The 27,614-nt window shown below is 41.1% G+C and overlaps 1 protein-coding gene and 1 long non-coding RNA gene across 7 annotated transcripts in view; one reads left to right on the top strand and one right to left on the bottom strand.

The window, feature by feature from the left end:
• The window catches only part of LOC105482138 (arylamine N-acetyltransferase 1), a 137,469-nt gene that overhangs the window by 94,104 nt on the left and 15,751 nt on the right, over nt 1-27,614 (bottom strand). The window lies entirely within an intron of this gene.
• On the top strand, nt 6,200-26,358 carry LOC105463729 (uncharacterized). The gene is made up of 3 exons (XR_976486.2): nt 6,200-6,309; nt 25,006-25,092; nt 26,224-26,358. It is a non-coding gene; the product is annotated as an uncharacterized lncRNA (long non-coding RNA).

The following is a 27,614-nucleotide window of genomic DNA, read 5'->3' on the forward strand; positions in this document are numbered from 1 at the left end:
TTACAATAAAATAAGCTAGAGAAAAGAAAATATTATTTCAAACATCATGAGGAAGAGAAAATTTACTATTTACTATTCATTAAGTGAAGTGGACCATCGTGAAGGTCTTCATCCTTGTCATTTTCATGTTGAGTAGGCTGAGGAGGAAGAGAAAGAAGAGAGATGGGGCTTGCTGTCTAGGTGGGGGGGTCTTGCTGTCTAGGGGTGGCAGAGGCAGAAGAAAATCCACATGTAAGTGTGCTCGTGCAGTTTAAGCCCACATTAAATATCTTTTTTATACAGTTGTATTTAGAGTGTACAATAAACAATAAAGTACTGAACAATGTTTCATTGAAATAACACTATCCTTATTCATTCACCCAACCAGTGCTATTACAAGCATATTTACATACAATGTAGTCCATAGAAATTACACTATACTATTTATTGAGCCACATAAGAATGTTACAAATGTCATTTATGTATTTGTATTTCCAGTGTATAACATGGCACACAGAAAGCAGTACATAAGGTTTCACGAATATAACATTGGTTCATTACACAATTATCTCTTAACAAAACACGGTTTACATCTGTCTGTTTACCGAGATTATACAGTCCAGTCCAGAGTGCGGCAAATAATGTTTCATAGATATGACAGTATATTGATTCATTCACACAACTGGCACTCTTAGAAACATCTTTTACCCATAAAATTTTATGAAGTGTATAATGTACAGCAATAATCCTGAACAATGAGGTTTACAGAAATGACATTATGCTGGTTTATGCACACAAATAGCAGTCTTAGCAACATCTTTTACACATGTGTCATAAAGAATGCATACCATGCATCATCGCGTGCTGAACTCTGTGCTTCATAGAAATAAAACTGATTCGTCCACACAAGTTGACCTGTTAGAAATTCCTTTACACAGCCGGGTGTGGTGGCTCACACCTGTAATTCCAGCATTTTGGGAAGCCGAGGCGGGCGGATCACCTAAGGTTGGGAGTTCGAGACCAGCCTGACCAACATGGTGAAACCCCTTCTCTACTAAAAATACAAAAATTAGCTGGTCGTGGTGGTGGGTGCCTGTAATCCCAGCTACTAGGGAGGCTGAGGCAGGAGAATCGCTAGAACCCAGGAAGCGGAGGTTGCAGTGAGCCAAGATGGTGCCATTGCACTCCATCCTGGGCAAGAAGAGCAAAACTCTGTTTCCAAAAAAAAAAAAGAAATTCCTTTACACATGTGTCTTTGGAGAGTGTAAAACATGCAGCATAGGGAACAGGATAAAATGCTTCATTAAATAGCATGGGACTGATTTATATTTATTCAATTGGCACTCTTAGAAACATATTTACGCATCTCCTTAAAAAGTGTATAATGGGCTGGGCGTGGTGACTCACACCTGTAATCCCAGCACTTTGAGAGGCCAAGGTGGGCGGATCACCTGAGATAAGGAGTTTGAGAGCAGCCTGGCCAACATGGTGAAACCCTGTCTCTACTAAAACTAAAAAAATTAAAAATAGCTAGGCGTGGCATGGGGGCGGTTGCCTATAGTCCCAGCTACTCAGGAGAAGGAGGCAGGAGAATCGCCTGAACCTAGGAGGCAGAGGTTGCAGTGAGCCAAGATCTCACCACTGCACTCCAGCTTGGGCAACAGAGCTGGAGTCCATCTCAAAAAAAGCAAATGAATAAATAAAAGTGTGTAATGGGCAGAAGAGTGTTGAATGCATGATTCAATGAAATAAAATTCTTCTGATTCAGTCACATAACTATACTTCATATGGTTTGGATATTTGTCCCCTCCAAATCTCATGTCAAAACGTGATCCCCAATGTTGGAGGTAGGGCCTGATGGGGTGTGTCTAGGTCATGAGGGCAGATCCCTCATGAATGGCTTGGTGCTATCCTCGTGATAAATGAGCAAGTTCTTGTCCTGCGTTCACATGAGATCTGGTTGTTTAAAAGAGCTTGGCCCCTTCTCTCTCTCTCCTGCTCCCACCCTCACCCTGGGATGTGCTATTCCCCCTTCACCTCTGGCCATGACTGTAAGCTTCCTGAGGCCCCTCACCAGAAACTGAATAGATGTTAGCTCCATGCTTGTACAGCCTGCAGAACCGTGAGCCTGCTAAACCTCTTTGCCCGGACAACACGGTGAAACCCCATCTCTACTAAAAATACAAAAATTATCTGAGCATGGTGGCGCACACCTGTAATCCTAACTACTTGGGAGGCTGAGGCAGAAGAATCACTGGAACTTAGGAGGCAGAGTTTGCAGTGAGCAGAGATTGAGCCACCGAACTCCAGCTTGGGCGACAGAACAAGACTCCGTCAAAAAAAAAAAAAAAGAAAAGAAAAAAACTCCTCTTTGCTTTATAAATTATCCAGCCTCAGGTATTTCTTTATAGTAGTGCCAAAATGGCCTAGCACAGTGCTCTTCAAAATATTTCTACGCATGTATCTGTTGTGAATGTGTAGCCTGCAGCATGGAGTACTAAATGCTATGCTTCACAGTAATACCACTATACTAAATCATTCCTACCACCGGCACTCTAAGTGTCTTTCATCCATGTGCCCTAGCATATATAACATAAAGCACAGATTATCAAATACAGTATTTTAGATATAAAATGGTCCTGATTCATTTAAAACGAGTACTTTAGACAATACTGAACACATGGCTCTTTAAAGAATGTATAGCAGGCAGCACAGAGTGAACACAGTGGTTCAAACAAATTATAGTATCTGATTCAATCAGGTAAGTAGAAATCTTAGAAACATCTTTTAAACATGTTTGGAGAATGTATAACATGTAGCAAAGAGTTTCCCAGACATTTCACAGTACTAATTCATTCACACAACTAGCGCTCTTAGAAATATCATCATGCGGCCGGGCGCAGTGGCTCATGCCTGTAATCCCAGCACTTTGGGTGGTTGAGGTGGGCAGATTACAAGGTCAAGAGATCGAGACCATCCTGGTTAACACAGTGAAACCCTATCTCTACTAAAAATACACACACACACACACAAAAATTAGCTGGACATGGTGGTGTGCACCCATACTCCCAGCTACTCGGGAGGGTGAGGCAGGAGAACTGCTTGAACCTGGGAGGTGGAGGTTGCAGCGAGCCGAGATAGTGCCACTGCACTCCAATTTGGCAACAGCGAAACTCTGTCTCAAAAAAAAAAAAAAAAAAAATTACCATCATACACGTGTATTTTGTTTTTTAAAAACAGGTCTCGCTCTGTCACCCAGGCTGGAGTGCAGTGGTATGAACTCAGCTAACTACAGCCTCCACCTCCCAGGCTCACATGATCCTTTCACACCTTAGCCTCCTGAGTCGCTGGGACTATAGGCGTGCACCACCACACCTGGCTAAATTTTGTGTTTTTTGTAGAGATGGGGTTTCACCATGTTGCCCAGGCTGGTCTCAAACTCCTGGACTCAGGAAATCTACCCACCTCAGCCTCCCAAAGTGCTGGGATTACAGGTGCAAGCATGTGTCTTTACACTGTATTCAGCTCACACTGCTGAACAGTGTGTGTCACATCAAAACACTTGATTCATGTTTTGTCCACACAGCAAGCATTCTCATAAACATGATTTACGCATGTCTCTTTAGAGGACATAACAGGCACAACAGATGGAAATACAGTGTGTTATGGGCTCAATTGTGCACCCCCACAAAATTCAAAGGAAGTCCGAAGCCCCAAAATGTCAGGATGTAACCATACTTAGATATAACCATACTGGTGGGGCGTGGTGGCTCATGCCTGTAATCTTAGCACTTTGGGAGGCCGACGCAGGCAGATCACCTGAGGTCAGGAATTCAGGAACAGCCTGGCCAACATGGTGAAATCCCGTCTCTACTAAAATGCAAAAATTAGCTGGGCGTGGTGGCGGGTGCCTGTAATCCCAGCTACTCGAGAGACTGAGGTAGAAGAATTGCTTGAACCTGGGAGGCAGAGGTTGCAGTGAGCTGAGATGGTGCCACTGTACTCCAACCTGGGCTACAGAGTAAGACTATCTCAAAAAAAAAAAAAAAAAAAAATCAACAAAGAAAACGGTGTAACCATATTTAGAAATAAGTTTGTAAAGAGATGATTAAGTTAAAACAATGCAGCCAGGCCTGGTGGCACATGCTTATGGTCCCAGCTACTTTGGCCATTGAGATAGGAAGATTGCTGGAGCCCATGAGGTCGAGATTGCTGGGAGCCATGATCTCACCACTGCACTCTATCCTGGGCGACCGAGCAGGACCCTGTCTCAAAAAATAAAAAAGCAATTAGGGTGAAGCCCTAATCCAATAGGACAGATGTCCTTATAAGAACAGAAAGAGATACCAGAAGTGAACATGTACAAAAAAGGAGCCATGTGGGGACAGAATGATAAAGCAGCCATCTGCAAGCAAGGCAAAGAGGACTCAGGAGAAACCAAATATGTCAGCACCTTGATCTTAGACTTCCAGGCTCCAGAACTGTGAGCAATGAACTTCTGCTTTTTAAGTCTCCCAGGGTGTGGTGTTTTGTTAGAGTGACCCTAGCAAACTGGGGTTAATTTTGGTACTGGGAGGCAGAATGTGGCTGTAACAAAGTTCTAAAAAAGTGGAAGTAGCTTTGGAACTGGGTAATGGGTAGGGATTAGAAGAGTTTTGAGGTACCTGTTAGAGAGCGTAGATTACCCTGAAGGGATTGTTGGTAGAAATGTGAGTGGTAAAAACCATTCTGATGAGAACTCAAGTGGAAAAGATGAGTATGTTGCTGGAGAATAAAGGTCATCTTTGCTACATAAAGTGGTGAAGGGGTTGAATTGTGCCCTAGCATTTTGTGGAAAGCAGAATTTGTGGTAAACTTGGATATTTAGCTGACTGAAGAGATATCTGAGCAAAGTATTAAAAGTGTGGCTTGATTTCTCCTTACTGCTTATAATAAAATGTGGGAGAAAATAGATAAATTGAAAGTATTATTAAGCAAAAAGGAACTAGAACTTGAAGACTTGGAATATTATGAGACTACTCATATTTCAAAAAAAAAATAGTGATTTCTGGAAAGAACACCAAGAATGTGGCTGGAAAATCACCCAATAACAAGATTATGGGTGTGACTCATAGATCTACTTAGCCATCTCAGCAGAAGCCAGGAAAAGGCATGGGGCTGTACCAGCAGATACACTGACAGCTTGGACCAAAGAGGACAGAGATGGCACACGATGAAAGAAGAGTGTCAGATTTCTGGGATTGTACAGGAGGAAACAATAGATCTGTGAACATGTGTTATCCTTCAAGTAAAGAAAGGAATGACTCTGAAGTGATTCTGAGATTGGCAGGGCTTCAACTACCACCACAAGCAAAGAAAGCACAGAACCAGGGGTTGAGCTTGTCACCTCCTTGGGTACGGCAGCCCAGGTCACCACCATCTAGGTCCCCAGAGCAGGGCTGTCATTCAGGCTTTGGGGTTGGGGGCGTCGCCCTGGGTTCTCCTGGGAGGGCTGCCAACCAGGGCGATCGGAGCAGGGTTGCTGCCCATTGTCACAGGAAAAGCTTCCTCCCCACTGGGCCAGAAAGGTGGGACTGCAACCACAGTGTGCTCAGAAGACACAAGATCAAACCAAAGATACTTCTTCTTGAGTCTTAAAAGCTAATGACATTTTTCTGATAGGTTTTGGAGTTGCTTGAGACTCATGGCCTCTGTCTTCCTTCCAATTTCTGTCTTTTGGAAAGGGAATGTCTATCTTTTGCCTGTCCCAGCACTGTAGTTTGAAAGCAGATGACTTGCCTGATTTCACAGGTTTACACCTGAAAGGGAATTTTCTCCTCAGGAGACATCATCCACACTAAATTTAGGTGTTCTGAGTGAGTCTCACCCAGGCTAGATGTAGATACGCTGACAAGATTTTGGGCATAGAGTTGATGCTGAAATGGGCTGATATGTTGGGGTTTTGAAATGAGGTAGATTTATTTTGCACATGATAAGGCCATAAATTTGGGTGCCCAGTAGGTGGAATGTTATGGAATGAATTGTGTCCCCATACAGTGTCTATGTTGAGATCCCAAACCCCAGTATCTCAGGGTGTAACTGAATTTGAAGATAAGGTCTTTAAAGGGGTGAATACGTTAAAATGATGCCATAGAGTGGACGCCTAATCTAATTGGTGTCCTTATAGAAGAAGAGATACTACGGGTGCACCTGCACAGAGGAAAGGCCACGTGAGGACACAGTGATAACACAGCCATCTGCAAGCCTCTAAGAGAAGACTCAGGAGAAATCAGACCTGCCAACACTTGAGCCTCCACCCTCCTGAACTGTGAGAATATTAATTTCTTTTTTGTAAGTCTCCCAGTAAATTATATTTTGTTATGTCAGCCCTAGAATACTAATACACGGTGTTTTGCAGAAATGATACTATCCTTGTTAATTTAAGCAAATAGCATTGTTAGAAACACGCTTATATATGTGCCTTTAAAGCATGTGTGACACGTGGCAGGTGCTGAACACGGTGTTCTTTCATGCAATCAGCACCTTTAGAAACTTTTTCTTTAACAAGAAGGTATAAATGCAGCACAGACTAGGAAACCCAGTGTTAGGCAGACAAAACAGTATTCTGACTCACTCAGGGAAGAAGAGCTCTTAGAATCATCATTCACACTTATGTCTATGGAGAGAATATAATGTGCAGAACAGCGTGCTGAACAAAGTGCTTCACAGATTATCCTGATTCATGAATGCAAATAGAACACTTTGAAAAAATCATTTAAATGTCTCGATAGATATTGGATAACCTATGGCACAGACTGGTGAACAAAGCATTTCACTAAAAACACGATTGTGATTCATTCACACAAGTATTCTTTTATTTTGTATGTACATGTCTCTTTGGAGAGCATGTAACATGCTGCATAGACTGGTGAACCCAAGAATAGACAGAAAAAACATTATCCTAATTTATTCAGGTAAGAAGAGCTTTTAAAATCATATTCACGCTGTGTATATGCAGAGACTATAACATGTAGGGCAGAGTGTGAACAGTGTGCTTCACAGAAATACTGCAGTAACACTGTCTTGATTCATTCATGCCACTAGCACTCTTAGAAATAGCTTTTATACATGACTTTTAGAGCACATATAGCACAGAGTGCTTGATATGCTTTGGATCTATGTCTGTATTAGTCCATTCTCACACTGCTATAAAGATACTACCTGAGACTGAGTAATTTATAAAGAAAGGAGGTTCACACCATGGCCTATGTATACCTATGTTACAAACCTGCACGTTCTGAACATGTATCCCAGAACTTAAAGTATAATTTAAAAAAAAAAAAGAAAGAAGCAAAGAACAAAGACGGAAGAAACAGCACTTGATTTTTGGGACTTTGAGATCTCACACTGAGAGATGGTGTCTGAAAGCAAAACAATTAATACTGCCTATAGAGTCCATTCACAGTAACACACTTATCCATTCTCAGACTCTCAGTGAAAATTCTGCAACTGTCTGGATTTGCAAATTCAGTTTCCTATATTCAAAGAATAGATATGTGTGTAGCCTTGGAAAAAATTTACTTTTCCCCAGACTTCAACATCATTTAAATGATACTGATAATGGAAAGATTTCCTCAACATACTAATTTCAGGAATAGCGGAAACATTCTCTCTTTTGAAAAATAATAATGAAAAAAAGAGAGAATAGTCTCCCTAAGGTGTTAGTAGTCTAAACTCTAGTAAAAGTGATTTCTAAGTAACTGATTAACAGTAATAAAATGGTTTCATTGGTTTAAAGAAAGAAAAGAAAGGAGGTTTAATGGACACACAGTTCTGTATGGCTCGAGAGGTCTCGGGAAACTTACAATCGTGGCGGAAGGTGAAGGGGAAGCAAGGCATGTCTTACATGGTGGCAGGAGAGAGTCAGAAGGGAGAGGTGCCGCTTATCAAACAACCCAATCTCGTGAGAACTCTGTCACAAGAACAGCATGGCAGAAACAACCCCCATGATCGAATCACCTCCCACCAGGATCCTCCCTTGACATATGGGGATTACAATTAGAGATGAGATTTGGGTGGGGATACAGAGCCAAACCGTATCAGTGTCTCCACCAATCTCATGTCGAATTATAATCCCCAGTGTTGGAGGCGGCGTCTGCAGCACTCATTTGTTGAACACAGTGTTTCACAGAAATAACCCTGTCCTCATTCATCCACAGAGCAAGCATTCTTATAAACATCTTTTATCATCTCTTTTTAGAGAATGAATAACATGCAACTCAGGGTGCTGGACATAGCAATTCTAGGAAATGAGACTAATCTGATTCATTCAGGCCAGTAGCCTTCTTACAATCATCTTTTACATGTGAAGTACAAATTGGTGAATGTAGGGTTTCACAAAAATACCATTATCCTGATTTGTTCACATAACTAGCAATCTTAGAAATAACTTTTGTATATATATATCTCTAAGCACAGAATGTTTTCAGTTTTATACAGAACAGTATCCTGATTCATTAAGGAAAAAGAATTCTTAGCAACATATGTTATACATGTTTCTTTACAGAAAAACATGTATTTTTAATATGTGCATGTATAACATGCATCACAGGTGGTAAACATTGTATTTCACATAAATAACACCATCTTGATTTATCTGATTCATTTACACAAGTAACAAATAAGACTATCCTGATTTGTAGAGTAGTGTTACTAAACGCTGTTGAAAAAAAAAAAGAAAAGAAAAAAAAGAAAGAAAAAAAAAAACGCTGTTGGAAACATCTTTTAAACATGTCTGTTTACAGAACATATAACATGCACCTCAGAGTGTTAAAGAGAGTGATTCACACAAGTGACACTATCTTGACTCATTCTGGAGCGAATATTCTTATAAACATCTTTGCTCATGTCTCTTTAGGGAGTGTATATCATACAGCAGAGTGGTGAACCTAGTGTTATACAGAAAGAACGGTGTCTTGATTTGTTCGTGCAAAAGGAAACCTTATGGCTGGGCACAGTGGCTCACACCTGTAATCCCAGCACTTTGGGAGGCCGAGGCAGATCAATCTCCTGAGGTCAGGAGTTCGAGACAAGTCTGGCCAACATGGCAAAACCTGTCTCTACTAAAAATACAAAACATTAGCTGGGTGTGGTGGTGGAGATTTTGGTGGGTGCCTGTAATACCAGCTTCTCGGGAGGCTGAGGCAGGGAGAATTGCTTGAACCTGGGAGGCAGAGGTTGCAGTGAGCCGAGATTGCGCCACTGCACTCCAGCCTGGGTGACAGAGCGAGACTCCATCTCAAAAAAGAAAACCTTAGAATCGTCTCTCACACATCTATGGGGAGTGTATACATGCAGTAGAGATTGGTGAGTACATATCTTTCAGACAAAAAATAATATGCTGATTAATTCGCATATTAGACACATCTTTATATTGGTGAATGTAGGTTTCACAAAAATGCTAGTGTGTGTAGCATATTAGACACATCCTTAACAGATGTCTCTTTTAGAAAACATATAACATGCAGCACAGTGTGATAAATGTAGTATTTCACAAAATAACGCTAATGGGCCAGGCGCAGTGGCTCATGCCTGTAATCCCTGCATTTTGGGAGGCCGAGATGGGCAGATCACTTGAGGTCAGGAGTTCAAAACCAGCCTGGCCAACATAGTGAAACCCTGTCTCTACTAAAAATACAAAAAAATTAGCCAGGCATGGTGGTGCACGCCTGTAATCCCAGTTACTCAGGAGGCTGAGGCAGGAGAATGTCTTGAACCTGGGAGGCGGAGGTTGCCATGAGCCAAGATCGTGCCACTGCACTCCAGCTTGGGGGACAAAGTAAGACTCCCTCTCAAAAAAAAAAAAAAAGAAAAGAAGCAAAACAAAACAAAACAAAAACACTGTCTTCATTCAGTCACATAATTACATTTAGAAACCTCACTTAGAGCATGTGTTTATACATGTCATTATGTCATTAGAGTGTCTGTAACCTGAGGCGCAGTGTTTCAGAGCAACTGCATATCCTGATTTATATTCACATCAAGTATTAGTGTTAACAACTTTCACACATAGCTTATTAGCAGGTAGAGCATGCAACACAGGGAGCCCAATACAGTTTTCCCAGAAATAAGCTGATCTTGATTCATTCTTGCAAATCACATTCTAAGACTCTTCTTTTATACATCTATATTGACAGAGCAGATACCATGAAGCACAGATCCATGAAAACAGTGTTACAAAGCAGCAACCAAAACCTGATCTTTTCACACAAGTGCACTTTTAGAAATATCCTGATACAAGTATCTTTAGGGAAGGGGTAGATAGTTTTATGAGCTGGGGATCTGGGGATCTGGCTATGCTGACTCAGCACTTTAGTTGCAGGTGCAGATGAGTCTGGCAGAAGTGAGCTGCACATGCGTGAGTCTCCTGAAGACTGGCAGTGATGCTCAGAAAACCTAGGGCCTAGGATCCAGGTCCATGGCCAGCATTGGTTCTGGTGATCACTGCAGGCCTTTGAATTGCCAGACTCAGGTGAAGATCTACAGTGCCTGCAGAAAGTACAGTTTCACCATTTACAAAGAAGATAAACAAAAATGCAGGCTGGGTGCAGTGGCTCATGCGTGTAATCTCAGCACTTTGGGAGGCAGAGGCAGGCGGATCACATGAGGTCAGGAGTTCAAGACCAGCCTAGCCAACATGGCGAAACCACAGCTTTACTAAAAACTACAAACATTAGTTGGGCGTAGTGGCATGCACCTGTAATCCCAGCAACTTGGGAGACTGAGGAAGGAGAATCGCTTGAAACTGGGAGATCAAGGCTGCAGTGAGCCGAGATAGCACCACTGCACTCCAGCTTGGGCAACAGAGTGAGACTTCATCTCAAAAAAATAAAAATGCATATGCACATAACACACACATGCCAGGGCCCAATGGGTCCTCCTGATGGGCCAGCAGGGATAGTGGCAGATAATGCCTCAAGAAGATACTTTTGCAGTTCTTAGGACCCCTTCTTCAGGTGACTGGCAAACCACGGCAGTGCCTTCCTCTCCTGCCAAACCTACCATGAGCACCCTTTGGTAGAGTAGATGTCCTGTCTAGCAAAGCCCCCCATCAACAAAGCCCCCATCAACAAAAGCCCCCCCATCAACAAAGCCCCCCCATCAACAAAGCCCCCATCAACAAAGCCTCCCCATCAACAAAGCCTCCCCATCAACAAAGCCCCCCCATCAACAAAGCCCCCCCATCAACAAAGCCCCCCATCAACAAAGCATCCCCATCAACAAAGCATCCCCATCAACAAAGCCCCCATCAACAAAGCCTCCCCATCAACAAAGCCCCCATCAACAAAGCCCCCCATCAACAAAGCCCCCCATCAACAAAGCCCCCATCAACAAAGCCCCCCATCAACAAAGCCCCCCATCAACAAAGCCTCCCCATCAACAAAGCCCCCATCAACAAAGCCCCCCATCAACAAAGCCCCCCATCAACAAAGCCCCCATCAACAAAGCCCCCCATCAACAAAGCCCCCCATCAACAAAGCCCCCATCAACAAAAGCCCCCCCATCAAAGCCCCCATCAACAAAGCCCCCATCAACAAAAGCCCCCCCATAAAAGCCCCCCATCAACAAAGGCCCTCATCAACAAAAACCCCCCATCAACAAAGCCCCCATCAACAAAAGCCCCCCATCAACAAAGCCCCCATCAACAAAGCCCCCATCAACAAAAGCCCCCCATCAACAAAGCCACCATCAACAAAGCCCCCATCAACAAAAGCCCCCCATCAACAAAGCCCCCATCAACAAAAGCCCCCCATCAACAAAGCCCCCATCAACAAAGCCCCTATCAAAGCCCTCATCAACAAAGCCCCCATCAACAGCCCCCCATCAACAAAAGCCCCCCATCAACAAATCCCCCCATCAACAAAGCCCCCCATCAACAGCCCCCCATCAACAAAAGCCCCCCATCAACAAAGCCCCCCATCAACAAAGCCCCCATCAACAAAGCCCCCATCAACAAATCCCTCAACAAAAGCCCCCCCATCAACAAAGCCCCCATCAACAAAGCCCCCCATCAACAAAGCCCCCATCAACAAAAGCCCCCCCATCAACAAAGCCCCCATCAACAAAGCCCCTATCAAAGCCCTCATCAACAAAGCCCCCATCAACAGCCCCCCATCAACAAAAGCCCCCATCAACAAAGCCCCCATCAACAAAGCCCCCATCAACAAAGCCCCCATCAACAAAGCCCCCCATCAACAAAACCCCCATCAACAAAAGCCCCCACATCAACAAAGCCCCCATCAACAAAGCCCTTATCAACAGCCCCCTATCAACAAAAGCCCCCCATCAACAGCCCCTATGAACAAAAGCCCCCCATCAACAAAGCCCCCATCAACAAAGCCCCCCATCAACAAAGCCCCCATCAACAAAGCCCCCCATCAACAAAGCCCCCATCAACAAAGCCCCCCATCAACAGCCCCCCATCAACAAAAGCCCCCCATCAACAAAGCCCCCATCAACAAAGCCCCCATCAACAAAGCCCCCATCAACAAAGCCTCCCCATCAGATGCTGTCTTCTTTTGCAACTGTCAGGGGCAATGTTCTAGTTGGGATGGATGGCTTGCGGGGGGTGAAAAAATCAATGGGAAGGGCTGTATAAATATTAATATATTAATATTAATAAAATATTAATGTCTAAAAATGTATTCTTCCAATTAGCATTCTTCGAAATATCTTTTATACATGAGTATTTTGACAGTGTATAACAGGCAGCAGAATGGACACAGTATTTTATTGAAAAAACGCTATCTTGATTCATACCCACAAGTAACATGCTTAGAAACACATTGTATACATTTGTCTTTGGAAAGTTTTAACCTACCTAACAGAAAAGTGAACATAGCAGTCCATTGAAATAACACAACCATGATTACTTTTTGCAACGGCCGCTCTAAGAAATATCTTTTACATGTCTGTCTTTGTTGAGTGGATAATATACAGCACAGAGTTTTGAGCATGTGTTTCAATGAAACAACATGAACTAGATTTATGTGTGTTGTACGATTTGGGGGACCAAGTGTCATCTGAACCATTAGGCATCTATATTCAAGGGAAAACAAGGAAGAAAGAAAACGAAATAAACACTGTAACTCTTCTAATGCATCAGCTGTCAAGAGACCATTTTTGGGAGTTGGGGGTATAGGGGTTACGTAAGAACTCTGACATTCAATTTAGGAACTCATTCCTCCCACATTTCTCTGTTAGAGGCCAAAAAAACAATTACTAATGAAGAATATGACTGAGACATTCTCATGGGCGACCCAGTCCAATCTTTGGGCAACTCAGTGTGCCTATAGGGATAATCATCAAATAAATATTTGATCTGCGAGGCCGGGCGCGGTGGCTCAAGCCTGTAATCCCAGCACTTTGGGAGGCCAAGACGGGCAGATCACAAAATCAGGAAATCGAGACCATCCTGGCTAACAGGGTGAAACCCCGTCTCTACTAAAAAATACAAAAAACTAGCCGGGCGTGGTGGCGGGCACCTGTAGTCCCAGCTACTCGGGAGGCTGAGGCAGGAGAATGGCATGAATCCGGGAGGCGGAGCTTGCAGTGAGCTGAGATCCGGCCACTGCACTCCAGCCCGGGTGACAGAGTGAGACTCTGCCTCAAAAAAAAAAAAAAAAAAAAATTCGATCTGCTTTTAAAAAAACAAAAGCCTCACAAGTTAAAGATGAAATATCCAGCCTGGGCAACATAGCAAAACCTCATCTCTACAAAAATTAGCCAGGTGTAGTGGCACACTCCTATCGTCTCAGCCACGTGGGAGGCTGAGGTGGGAGGATTGCTTGAGCCCAGGAAGTGGAGGCTGCAGTGGGCTATAATCATGCCATTGCACTCCAGCCTGGGCAACAGAGCAAGACTGACCTGTCTCAAGAAACAAAAGATGAAATATGGTTTGTATAGGTTTTTAAAATTATGTTAAACAGAAAGACAAACATTTCATGTTCTCACCAATTTCTAAAACCTAAAAATCAAAATAATTTAACTTACAGAGATAGAGACTAGAAGGATGGTTACCAGAGGCTGGGAAAGGTAGTGAGGGGCAGGAGAGGGGTAGGGATGGTTAACAGGTAAACCCTAAAGACTCATCCAGAAAGCGTCTAGAAATGGTAAATGAATTCAGTGAAATTTCAGGATATGAAATTAATGTACACAAATCAGTAGCTCTGCTATACCCTAGCAGCAACCAAGCTGAGAATCAAATCAAGAACTCAGCCGCTTTTACAATAGCTGCAAAACAAAACAAAACAAAACAAAAACTTAGGAATATACTTAACCAAGAAGGTGAAAGACCTCTACAAGGAAAACTACAAAACACTGCTGCAGGAAATCAGATGACACAAACAAATGGAAATACATCCAATGCTCATGGATGGGTGGAATCAATATTGTGAAAATGACCATACTGCCAAAAGCAATCTACAAATTCAATGCAGTTCCCACCAAAACACCACCATCATTCTTCTGCCTGACTTCAGAGTAATATGCTATGAAGCCATAGTAACCAAAAATCATGGTCCCGGCTTAAAAACAGACACATACACCAATGCAACAGATTAGAGAGCTCAGAAATATACCCATGCATTTACAGCCAAGTGATTTTCAACAAAGGAGCCAAGAAGACATAATAATATTCTATTGTATGTGTATATATTTAGGGTTTTCTAGATATACAGTCATGCCACAGCAAACAGCGACAGTTTGACGTCCTCTTTACCGATTTGCATGCCCTTTATTTCTTTCTCTTGTCTGATTGATGTATATACATACCTATGTACAAACGTAAGACTCAAAATGATAAAACTATCAGAAGAAAACACAAGAGAGATGCTTTAGGGCATTGGTCTGGAAAAAAGATTTTATAAGACCTGAAAAGCACACTCAAGGCAAGGTGTGGTGGTTCATGCCTGTAATCCCAGCACTTTGGGAGGCCAAGGCGTGTGGATCACGAGAGGTTGGGAGTTCGAGACCAGCCTGACCAACATGAAGAAACCCCGTCTCTACTAAAAATACAAAAGTAGCCAGGTATGGTGGCGCATGCCTGCAGTCCCAGCTACTCGGGAGGTTGAGGCCGGAGAACCCAGGAGACAGAGGTTGCAATGAGCCAAGATCATGCCATTGCACTCTGGCCTGGGCAACAAGAGCGAAACTCCATCTCAAAAAAAAAAAAAAAAAAAAAAGCACAGGCAGAAAAGCAAAAATAAACAAATGGATTATAGCAAACTAAAAAGCTTCTCTGCACAGCAAAGGAAATAGTCAACAAAGTGAAAATACAACATGCAGGATGGGATAAAATATTTGCAAACTACTCATCTGACAGGAGATTAATATCCAGAATATACAAGGAACTCAAGCATTTAAACAGCAAATAAATCGGTTTAAAAAACAGCAAATGATATAAACAGACATTTCTCAAAATAAAACCTATATATGGCCAAGAAATATATTTTTAAAATGCTCAGCAACATCACTAATCATCAGGGAAATGCAAATCAAAACCACAATCAGATATAATCTCGCCCTGGTTAGGATGGCTATTACCAAAAATGCAAAAAATAAATGCTAGCAAGGGTGTAGAGAAAAGCGAATTCTTATACACTGTTGGTAGGAATGTGAATTAATACAGCCACTATGGAAAACAGTATAGAGGTTCCTTTCAAAGCTACAAATAGGGGCCAGGCGTGGTGGCTCACTCCTGTAATCCCAGCACTTTGGGAGGCCGAGGTGGGTTATCACTTGAGGTCAAGAGTTCAAGACCAGCCTGGCCAACATGGAGAAACTCTGTCTCTATTAAAAATACGAAAAATTAGCCAAGTGTGGTGGTGAGCACCTGTAATCCCATCTATTCAGGAGGCTGAGGCAGGAGAATCACTTGAACCTGGGAGGCAGAAGTTGCAGTGAGCTGAGATCATGTCACTGCACTCCAGCCTGGGTGACAGAGTGAGATATCGTCTCAAAAAAAAAAAAAAAAAAAAAAGAATTCCATATGATCCAGATCTCTACTGGGCATTCCAAGAAGAAGGAAATCAGTATATGAAAAACATATCTGCACCCCCATGCTTTTTGCCACACTAAATTGATAATAGCCAAGATATGGAATCAACCTAGGTGTCCAGTGGATTAATGGATAAAGAAAATGTGTCATATATACATAATGGAATACCATTCAGCCATAAAAAAGAATAAAATTCTGACATTCATGACAACATGGATGAAACTGGAGGATATTATGTGAAGTGAGATAAACTAGGGACACCACATGTTCTTACTCATTTGTAGAAACTGAAAAAAAAAAAAGATGATCTCATAGATATAAAAATTAGAACAGAGGATATTAGAGGCAGAAAAGGGTAGAGGGAAGGGGGTGACATGGAGAGATTTATTAAAGGACATAAATTACAACTAAATAGGAGGAATAGTTCTGATGTTCTATGGCACTATAGGGTGACTATAGTTAGTTAACAATAATATACAGTTTCAAATAGCTAGAAAGAGGATATTGAATTTCCAAACACAAAGAAGTGATAAATATATGAGATGATGAATATGCTAATTACCTTAATCTGATCATTATACATTACATGTATTACAACATACTTTGTACCCCATAATGAACAATTATGTGTAAATATTTTAAAACTTTAAAAATTTTTAAATATTTTAAAAAGAATGAAAAATGGTAAGTACACAGACAAACTCAGAATACTATAACACTGTAATTGTGGTATGCAATCCACTTATAACTCTAGAATGAAGACTAAAAGACAAGTCTATCAAAAATTACAATAGCTACAGCAACCTGTTAAGAGACAGGCAATATAAACATCTGTAAATTGAGATGCCAGAAAGTGAAAATGTTGGAGGATGGAGTTAAAGCCTGGAGTTTTGAAGTTTTTTCTCTGTTTGATTGTTTTTATTCTTTTCTCTGTGATCAATAATCAGCTGTTCAAAATAATTTGTTGTATCTTAGATGTTTTTGTAAGCCTCATGGTAACCACAAATCAAAAGCCTTCAAGAAATACACTAAAAATAAAAAATGACAAATTAAACCATACTACTAGAGAAAATCACTTAACCACAAAGGAATATGGTGACAAAGGAAGAGAAGAGTTACAAAACAACGAGAAAAGAGGTAACAAAATGGCATTAATGAGTTCTTACCTGTCAGTAATAACACTAAATGTAAATAGACTAAATTCTCCAATTAAAAGGTATAGAGTTATTGAATTGATACAGAAACAAACCCAACTATATGCTGTCTTAAAAAAAAAAAATCCCTCTTCACCCATAAAGACACACATAGACTGGAAGGGAGAGAATAGGAAAAGATATTCTATGTAAATCCAAACCAAGAAAGAGTAGGAGTAGCTATCCTTTCATCAGATAAGATAGACTACAAGTCAAAGACTATAACAACAGGCAAAGAAGGGTTACTATGTAATAATAAAGGAGTTGATTCATCAAGAGGTTAGAACGATTATAAATATGCACCCAACACAGGTGCACCCCGGTATATAAAGCAAACATTAATAGATCTAAAAGGAGAGGGAGAGTGTAAAACTCTAATAATGGTAGAGAATTTCAATACCATACTCTCAGTAATGCACAGATCTTCCAGATAGAAAATTAACAAACAAATAATCAGCATTAAATTCCACATGAGACCAAATAGGCCTAACTGACATTTACAGAACATTTCAGCCAAACACTTCAGAATACACATTCCTCTCATCAGAACATGAAACATTCTCTAGAATAGACCATTGTGAGGCCACAAAACAAGTCTCAGCAGTTTCAGAAGTCAAAATCATATAAATTATAAATCATATAAATTATCTTTTCTGATCATAATGGAATAAAACTAGAGATCAATAACAGGAGGAACCTTGGAAACTACACAAGCACATGGAAATTAGACAACATGCTCCTAAATAATCAATGGGTCAATGAAGAAATTAAAAGAAAAATTATTACAAATGAGTATAAGAATGCAAAATACCATAATCTGTGGAATACAGCAGAAGTAGTGCCAAGAGAGAAGTTTATAACAATAAACACCCACATCAAAAAAGAAGAAAGGTCGAGTGTAGTGGCTCATGCCTGTAATCCCAGAACTTTGGGAGGCCAAGGTGGGTGGATCATTTGAGGTCAAGAATTCGAGACCAGCCTGGCCAACATGGAGAAACCCTGTCTCTAGTAAAAATAAAAAAATTAACTGGATGTGGTGGTAGATGCCTGTAATCCCAGCTACTAGGGAGGGTGAGGCAGGAGAATCGCTTGAACCCTGGAGGCAGAGATTGCAGTGAGCCACCATCATGCCACCTGAACTCCAGCCTGGATGACAGAGCAAGACTCCATCTCAAAAAAAAAAAAAAAAAAAAAAGGAAAAACTTCAATAAACAACCAAATTATGCACTTCCAGGAACTAAAAGTTCAAGAACAAACCCGACCCAAATTTATCAGAAGAAAAGATTTAATAAAAATTAGAGCAGAAATAAATGAAAATGAGGCTGCAAAAATACCAAAGATCAATGAAACATAAAGTCGGTTTTTTGAAATGACAAACAAAATTGACAAACCTTTAGCTAGACCAACAGAAGGAAGAAAGAAAAGAGACAAAGTCAGAAACAGAACAGGAGACTTAACAACTAATACCTAGGAATACAAAGAAGCATTAGAGAATATTATGAACAACTATACACCAATAAATTGGGAAACCTAGAAAAAAATGGAAAAATTCCTGGACACATTCAACCAACATATGACAATATTGAACCATAAGAAGTAGAAAATCTGGGGATTCCAATAATGAGTAACAAGATTAAAGCCATAATAAAAAATCTCTCATCCAATGAAATCCCAGGACCTGATGGCTACACTGCTGAATTCTACCAAGCAGTTAAAGAATAACTAATATCAATGGATTTTCTTTTCCATCACATTTTCTGGCTGCAAATTTTCCAAACTTTTATGCTCTATTTTCCTTTTGAAACTGAATGCCTTTAACAGCACCCAAGTCACCTCTTGTATGCTTTGCTGCTTGGAAGTTTCTTTGGCCAGATACCCTAAATCATCTCTCTCAAGTTCAAAGTTTCCCATATCTCTAGGGCAGGGGAAAAATGCCACCAGTCTCTTTGCTAAAACATAACAAGAGTCACCTTTGCTCCAGTTCCCTTTGAATTCAAAGGAATTGAAATCAAAATCTCAAAGAGATATCTTCACACCCATGTTCATTGCAGCATTTTTCATAATAGCCAAGAGATGACAATGACCTAAATGTTCAAATGAATGACAAATGAATGAATTTGACACAATGGACTATTATTCGGCCTTAAAAAATGATGAAATCTTGTGTATTTTCTACACTGTGGACAAACCTGGAAGACATGCTAAGTGAAATAAACCAGATGCAAGGGGACAAATGCTACATAATGCCATTTGTATTAGGCTGTTTTTGCATGGCTATAAAGAAATACCTGAGACTGGGTAATTCATAAGAAAAGAAGTTTAATTGACTCACAGTTCTGCGGGATATACAGGAAGCATGGTGCTGGCATCTGCTTGGCTTAGGGAGGCCTCAGGAAGCTTACAATCATGGCATAAGCAAAGGGAGAGCAGGAGCAAAAAGGAGAGAAAGAAGATGGGGGAAGTACCACACACTGTTAAATGACCATATCTCACAAGAACACACTGTCATGAAGACAGCACCAAGCCATGAAGGGTCCAACCCTGTGATCTAAGCACCTCCCACCAGGTCCCACCTCCAGCGCTGGAGATTACGGTTCAACATGAGATGTGGGCAGGACATCTAAACTGTATTATTTCTTACCTGGCCCCTCCCAAATGTCCTTCTCACATTCATTGCAAAATAGAATCATGCCGTCCCAATTGTCTCCCAAAGTCTTAACTCATTTCAGCATTAACCCAAAAGTCCAAAGTCTCATCTGTGACAAAGCAAGTCCATTTCACCTATGAGTCTATAAAATCAAAGACAAGTTATTTACTTCCAAGGTACAATGGGAATATCAACACTGGGTCAACATTCCCATTCCAAAAAGGAGAAAGTAGTCAAAAGAAAGTGAGTATACGCCCCATGCAAGTTCTAAACCCAGCAGGACAGTCATTAAATCTTAAAGCTCCACAATAATCTATTTTGACTCCATATCCCACATCCAGGGCACACTGATGAAAGGGGTGGACTCCTAAGGCCCTGGGAAGCTCTGCCTCTGTGGTTTGCAGGGTTCAGCCTCCACTGCTGCTCTCATGGTTTGTTGAGTATCTGCAGCTTTTCCAGGTGCAGGGCACAAGCTTCCAGTGGCTCTACCGCTCTGGGGTCTGGAGGACAGTAACCCCTTTCTAACAGCTCCACTAGGTAGTGCCCCACTGGGGACTCTGTGGAGGCTTCAGCCTCATGTTTCCCCTTGGCACTGCCCTAGTAGAAAACTCTCTGTGACAGCTCTGCCCTGCAGCAGACTTCTGCCTGGGCACCCAGGCTTTTCCATACATCCTCTGAAATCTAGGCAGAGGCTGCCATATCTCTTTTACTGTTGCATTCTGTGCACCTACAAGCTTAACACAACGTGGAAGCTGCCAAGGCTTAGAGCTTGCCCCCATGGAGCTATGGCCTGAGCTGTATTTGGGCTCCTTTGAAGAAGGGCTAGAGCCAGAACAGTGGGAATGTGGGGAACAGTGTCTTGAGACTGAGCAGGGAAGTGGGGCCTTGGGCCTGGCCTGTGAAACCATTCTTTGCTCCTTGGCTTCTAGGTCTGTGAAGGGAGGGACTGCCGTGAAACTTTCTGAAATGCCTTCAAGGCCTTTTCTCCGTTATCTTGGCTATTAGCACTTGGCTCCCTTTCTCTTGGCAAATTTTTCTAGCAAGTGGTTACTCCACAGCCTCCTCGAATTTCTCTCCTGAGAAAAAGCTTTTTCTGTCTTCCAACCTCTGCTTGTTGCCACATGTCCAGGCTGCCAATTTTCCAAACTTTTACACTGTGCTTCCCTTTTAAAATTTAAATTCCAACTTTAAATCAATTTCTATGCTCCCACATCTGAACATAGGTTGTAAGAAGCAGCCAGAACACATTTTGAATACTTTGTGGCTTAGAAGTTTCTTCCTCCAGATACCCTAAATCATCAGGCTTTAGTTCAAACTTCCACAGATCCCTACGGCATGAACAGAATACAGCCAAGTTCTTTGCTAAGGCACAACATACATGACCTTTGCTCCAGTTCCCAATAAATTCTTTATTTCCACCTGAGACCTCATCAGCATGGACTTCACTGTCCTTATCACTATCCAGCATTTTGGTCACAACCATTTAACCAGTCTATAAGAAGTTCTAAATTTTCCCTCATCTTCCTGTCTTTTTCTGAATCCTCCAAACTCTTCCAACCTCTGCTTGTTACACAATTCTAAAGTCACTTCCATAATTTCAGGTATCTTTATATCAATGCCTCACTCCTTGATACCAATTTTATGCATTAGGCCATTTTTGCATCACTATAAGGAAATGCCTGAGACTAGGTAATTTATAAGAAAAGAGGTTTAGTTGGCTCATGGTTCTGCAGGCTGTAGAGGAAGTATAGCACCTTCAGCAGCTTCTGGGGAGGCCTTAGGAGGCTCACAATCATGGCAGAAGGCAAAGGGGGAGTAGGGATCTCATATAGCAAAAGCAATAGCAAGAGGGAAAGAAAGGGGGGAGGGTGTGCAACACAGTTTTACATGACCGGATATCATGAGAACTCACTATCACAAAAAGCACCATGCGTGAGGGGTCTACCCCCATGATCTAAACATTTCCCACAGGTCCCACCTCCAGCACTGGGGATTACAATTCAGCATGAGATTTGGGCAGCACATCCAAACCATATCACATTTCTATGATGAATCTAAAACAATCAAATTTATAGAAGGTGAGTAGAATGGTGGTTGCCAAAGGCTGAGAGAAGGGGAAATGGAAGGGTGTTAGTCAAACGGTACTGATATGGTTTGGCTGTGTCCCCACACCAATCTCATCTTGAATGGTAGCTCCCATAATACCCACATGTCACAGGAGGGCCCTAGTGGGAGGTAACTGAATCATGGGGACAGGTCTTTTCTGCGCTATTCTCATGATAGTGAATAAGTCTCATGAGATCTGATGGTTTTATAAAGAGGAGTTCCCCTGCACATACTCTCTTGCTTGCCACCATGTAGGATGTGACTTGCTCCTCTTTGCCTTCTGCCATTATTGTGAGACCTCCCCAGCCATGTGGAATTGTGAGTCAAATAAACCTGTTTCCTTTATTTGGAAATAATAAAAGTATTTCTTTATTAGCAGCATGAAAATGGACTAATAAAGGTATGAAGTGTTGTCCATACAAGATAAATAAGTCCTAGAGATCTACTGTACAGCATAGTGCGTATAGAAACAATACTATATTGTATGCTTAAAATTTTGCTAAAATGGTAGATCTTATATGAAGTCTTATCACAAAAACAATAATACTAATTAAGAGGTCAGAAGGAAACTTTTTGAGGTGACAGATAGGCTTATGGCATACATTATAGTGATTATGCCATGGATATATGTTAATCTCTGAACTCACCAAGTTGTATGCATTAATAATGTAAAGATTTTCACATGTCCAAAATAATTTTTTAAGGATTATTTTTTAAATGACATGAGGAAGCAATGAAAATACAAGCTGCATTCTGGGAGAAGATATTGGCAGTACATTTAACTGATAAAGGATTAGTGTTTATGATACATAAAGAGCAACTGTGCATGGGTTACAAAGAAAAAATTAGCTTAATTTTTAAAAATAGGCCAAAACCAACAGGTATTTTAACAAGAGAAAACATGAAAGGCCATAAAGATATGAGTAAATATTCAGCCTTTTCAACAGCTGTGGACTGGTAATATTTAACAACTGGTCCTCCAGTGTGAGGAAGTCCTGACTTGTAGTATTTGCGTATTTCTGTGTGGTAAATATCATAGACTATTCAAGTTACCAGTGTTAAGAGCCAACTTCAACACCCAATGCTTTAATAACTAGGGAACTGCAAAATAAAGCTTCAATGAGATAGCATTTGCAGTCACCAAACTGGTAAAAATTTAAAAGTCAGTTAAAACCAGAGTTGGCAAGAATAGGAAACAATGGGAACTCTCATCCATTGTTTGTCATAGTAAGTGGGATTCATCACTTTGGTTGATTATCTGCATATTCCACAACTCATAGATTCCACTTTTTTGAACCTTTGCATTTAAGTTATGGACTCAATGTTGGTGTCCAAGAATAGATTTTATCTTTCCTACACAATTCTGATAAAAGAAAATAAAGGGTTGTGGTTGGCTTAGCTGTGCTTCTGATTCTTTACTAGAGAAAAAACAAAAATCCAGAAACGTTAGAGCCTGGAGAATAGAGAAAAAACCTATCTCAGACATGAGATAAAAACCTAATCCCCAGGTATTTCACCCTTAGGTCTTTGACCTAACCCTTCTTCCAGGACCTACGCTTTTTCCAATGCCCATCACATTAGAGACTTTTTACATATAGGTCGGAGAATGAGAGCACCATTTCTATGTATATAAAGAGAGCAAGAGAGAGAAAAAAAGAAATTAAAGAAGTGTGGTTGAGGAAAGAAAAGTCGTGTTAGAATGTGAATGCATTTTTCCACAAAGTACTGTTACTTAGAGAGGCTAGTTCCTCAGCTCTAAAAATAGTCAATAAATCAATCATCAACATATTTATTATGCACCTAAGCTATGTCAGGCATTGTGCTAGATATTGCAAATATGCTGATAAATGACATAGACATGATTTCTGTCTTGTTAGAGTTTACAGATTCTTAAGGAAGTCAGACATTAAACAATTCATAAATGACCAATCAAATAATTGTAAGTGTACAAAGTACTGACAAGGAAAATTACAGGATATTTGAGAATTGATTGATAGGGTGAACAAACTTGGTTTGGAGAAATGTAGGTCAGGGAAGGCTTCACTAAGGAGGGCAGGAATTAAGCTCAACTCTGAGGGATGAGTAGGAGTTATAAGTACGAAGACTCACATAGGAGAAAATATTCTGTGCATTGGAATCCCGTGAGCAGGAACACTGAGATAGGAGACAGCAGGGTGTCTTGGAGGAACTGCTTTTTGGCTGGAAGGGAATGAATGAAGAAGAGTGATAAAAAAGCCAGAGAGGAAGTCGGACCCAATCTGGCTTCTGAGCAGAGCCTTTGGAGCCGTGTTGAGAATTCTGACTATGGTCATCAGAGTAAGGGGATATCACTAAAAGGCATTAAGCAGGGAAGTGATATTGTCAGATTTGCATTTCTAGAAGATCATTCTGGTTGCAGTTTAGAGGATGTTTTGAAGAGTGAGAGAGTCCATGTAGGAATTCACTGCAGTGGTAGGGAAAGAAACGATGGTAGCCTAGACCAGGATGTCGGCAGGGAGGGTGGAAAGAAGATGACAGATTTGAGAATTGTTTAAAACAATTAACTGTCTTAATGATTAGAATTAAATGTAGGCGATAAAGGAAAGATGGAAGTCAAGGCAACTTCTAAATTTCAGGCTTGAGCATGAAAGTAGATGATAATGCTATCTACTGAGATGGAGGATGAACAGATTTGAAAGGAGGGAAAACTGATGAACTCAGTTTCTGACTCATCTCAGGTCACTTATCAAATGTCACATAAAGAAATCAGACACAGAATCTAGACACAGAAGCTCTGGGAGGGAATGAAATCACCCTGGAAGACAATGTAGACTAATACAGAGACTAAGACAGAGACCAAGGATTTCCAGCACTAGTGTGATTTAGTAGAGAAGGAGGTGGTGAAAGACTATGGAAATGAAGTCAAGGAAAGGTGCAGAAAACCAGTAGATGGAGTATAATGGAAGCCTTTATAAAAGGTAAACTTTTTATGGAAGAGGAAGTGGTCAATTTTATCCAATGTACTGAAGGATCTAATAAAATGAAAATTATCTTTTGCTTTACAGAGCTCACCAGGTACCTCAGTAACAGCATTTTTGGCAGAGTTGTTGGCGCAATATCCAGATGGAGAAGTATTGGTGGGTGAGTTAGAGGTGAGGAAATAAATATAATAAAGTCAGTTCGACACTTTTAAACTTAAAGCAACAGTAAATAAATGCAAAATATTTTTGTATTATGTAGACAGGGTAAGTTTTTATTTTGCCAAGCAGAAATGTTTTTAGTTCTACCTACTACTGTCATTATTTTATTAAAAAGCATTGAATTTCAGAAAACTGGGAAGGATATAAAAGAATAATGAACAGTCTTCAGGAGAAAATAGTAACCTTAATCTGACTCATATCTATAACTTGCTATATGAGTAAATATGGACAACATTAGCTCATTTCCTTTTTATTTTGCTACGGACACCTAAAAATATCTCCTGATGGTCTTATAGTCCATGAATCAGTATTTGGGAATTTCCAGTGTAGTTTTCTTTTGAGGACTTTGGCTACGAATGAGGGAGAGTGAGGTTAGTAACAGATCCAGGGAAGACTTTTTCTTAACATAGAAGAGACTTGAGTATGTGTAAATGTTAATATCAAGAAGCCAGTAGAAAGGAAGAGGCTGAAGATGCAAGAAAGGTAAGTCATAATTTATGGCATGGTATTCCATAAAAGGAAGAAGAGATTGAACTTAAACAGAAGGGGCAACCTCTACATTGTAGCAGGAGAGAAGTAGAAAAGGATAGAGACAGATGTAGACCGTATGTAGACTTGATGGCAGAAAATTGAGGCAATTCCATTCTGAAATTTATATTTTCTCCATGAAGAAGAAGACATTGTAATCTAAGAGCAATAGAAGAAATAATAGACAAAGTTTTGAGAAGGTTTCAAAGAGTTAAGAGAGATAACATGCCTGAGAATCACAGATTTGCTGCATAGTATTGAGGGCTCGGTAGATTGTCTGCCATAAATTTATAATGACACCTAATCTGCTGAATAGAAGTCAATAGTCCAGGTGTAGGTATATAGAAGATATAGATAGTTGTATTCATCCAGGGTTGGGGTTTTACAGAATAGGCAATGAAAGGACAAAAAGGGAAAAAGTTTACTATACTGGCAAGTAAGTGGTTAAAATGGTGGCCCATGGAACCTAAGCTGCAGAGGAGAGGAAGAAAGCAGATAGGTTGATGAAAACAGAAAAACCTATTGGAGGAGAATATTTCACTGACCCCTTTGCAGGACTGGCGACAGGGGTGCCTCATTTACTCTGCCTGCCATTCTCAAGTTCTCACGGGAGGGAGCACACAAGCAAACAAGGCAGGAACTGGGGTGCACAAACACTGGAACCGACCAGCCACTTTGGCACCAGCGAGATCAAACTCCACTCACTCAGACCACTGTGTTCCACCCGACAGGAGCGAACACACAGGTGAGTAGGTACAGGAGCTACAGCGAGCACTTTTGGGCACCCCAGGAGCAAACTCCATGCAGACCCCAGGCGGCAATGAACCGGCAGGGGTGCCTGCAACTCCCAAAGCCCCAGAGGGTATGTTATGGTGCTCTTTCAGCTCTGCCACCCGTGGACAGCTTGAGTGTTAAAAGCTCAGTGGGCCCTCTGCCCTTTTGCATGAGGTGGCTGCCCTCCTCTGGTGAGGGCAAAGGGCCAGTGTAACAGCCTTTTATATCAGCGCTGATGGTTCCTGAGCTCTTGTCTGGCATCCAGGAGAAATGAGGTCATACAAACAAATCGAAGGATGGTAAATGCAGTGAATTTGATTGCCGATGAAAGTGGCTCTCAGCAGGAAGGGGAGCTGAAAAGAGGATGGTACTCTTTCCCCGGAGTCCACCCATCTCTGGCTGGATTCTTCTCCAAAGTTATGTCATCAAGCTGTCCCTCTGAAGTCCAGCTGCTTCTCTCTGACATCCAGCTGTTTCTCCTCCCTGCTGGCTGAGTCTGGGGTCTTTATAGGCATAGAATGGGGTGGGGCAGGCCATCGTAGTTTAGGAAAAGACAACATTCAAGCAGGAAAACAGGGATATAAGTTCTCACTTTAGGCAGTGGTTTCAAGTTTTTCAACTTGAGGGTGATGCTTCACCAGGGATCTGCCTGTCTGCCTAGAATTTCTCTGCCTCCTGCCTCTATCATTGTATCACTATCAAAGAACAGATATAATTGGGTGAAACATCTAGAAAGCTAAGAAGCCTATACTCTAGATATAGCTGTTTGTGTGTAAGATAGGTATCTTCCATTCTAGTCCTTCCTTTTTATAGACTACTTTATATCTGAATTTTATGGCTTACGTAAGGTTTTATGATCTGACCTGGAAATTTAGTAGAAGTGGTGAGGTACACACCTCAAAATCAGAAAACAGGCACAGTAGCATAAGCTGAGTCTCAGATTTCTCATCCATAAGATGGGGATAATAACAGAACTTACTTTATATTTGTATGAAAAATGCATATTGACTTTCCAACACCCAACTTAAAGACATCTGGAAAATAATTCATTTGCATTCTAGTAATTTATTACATTATTTTAGACACCAGTTGGGTTATGATGTCAATGCAGTTATTTTAGGTAGCTCATTTATTCAGTGAATATTCACTGAGTGCTACTACATGCCAAACAT

This window comes from Macaca nemestrina, chromosome 8, assembly GCF_043159975.1.
Source record: "Macaca nemestrina isolate mMacNem1 chromosome 8, mMacNem.hap1, whole genome shotgun sequence".
Taxonomy (NCBI): domain Eukaryota; kingdom Metazoa; phylum Chordata; class Mammalia; order Primates; family Cercopithecidae; genus Macaca; species Macaca nemestrina.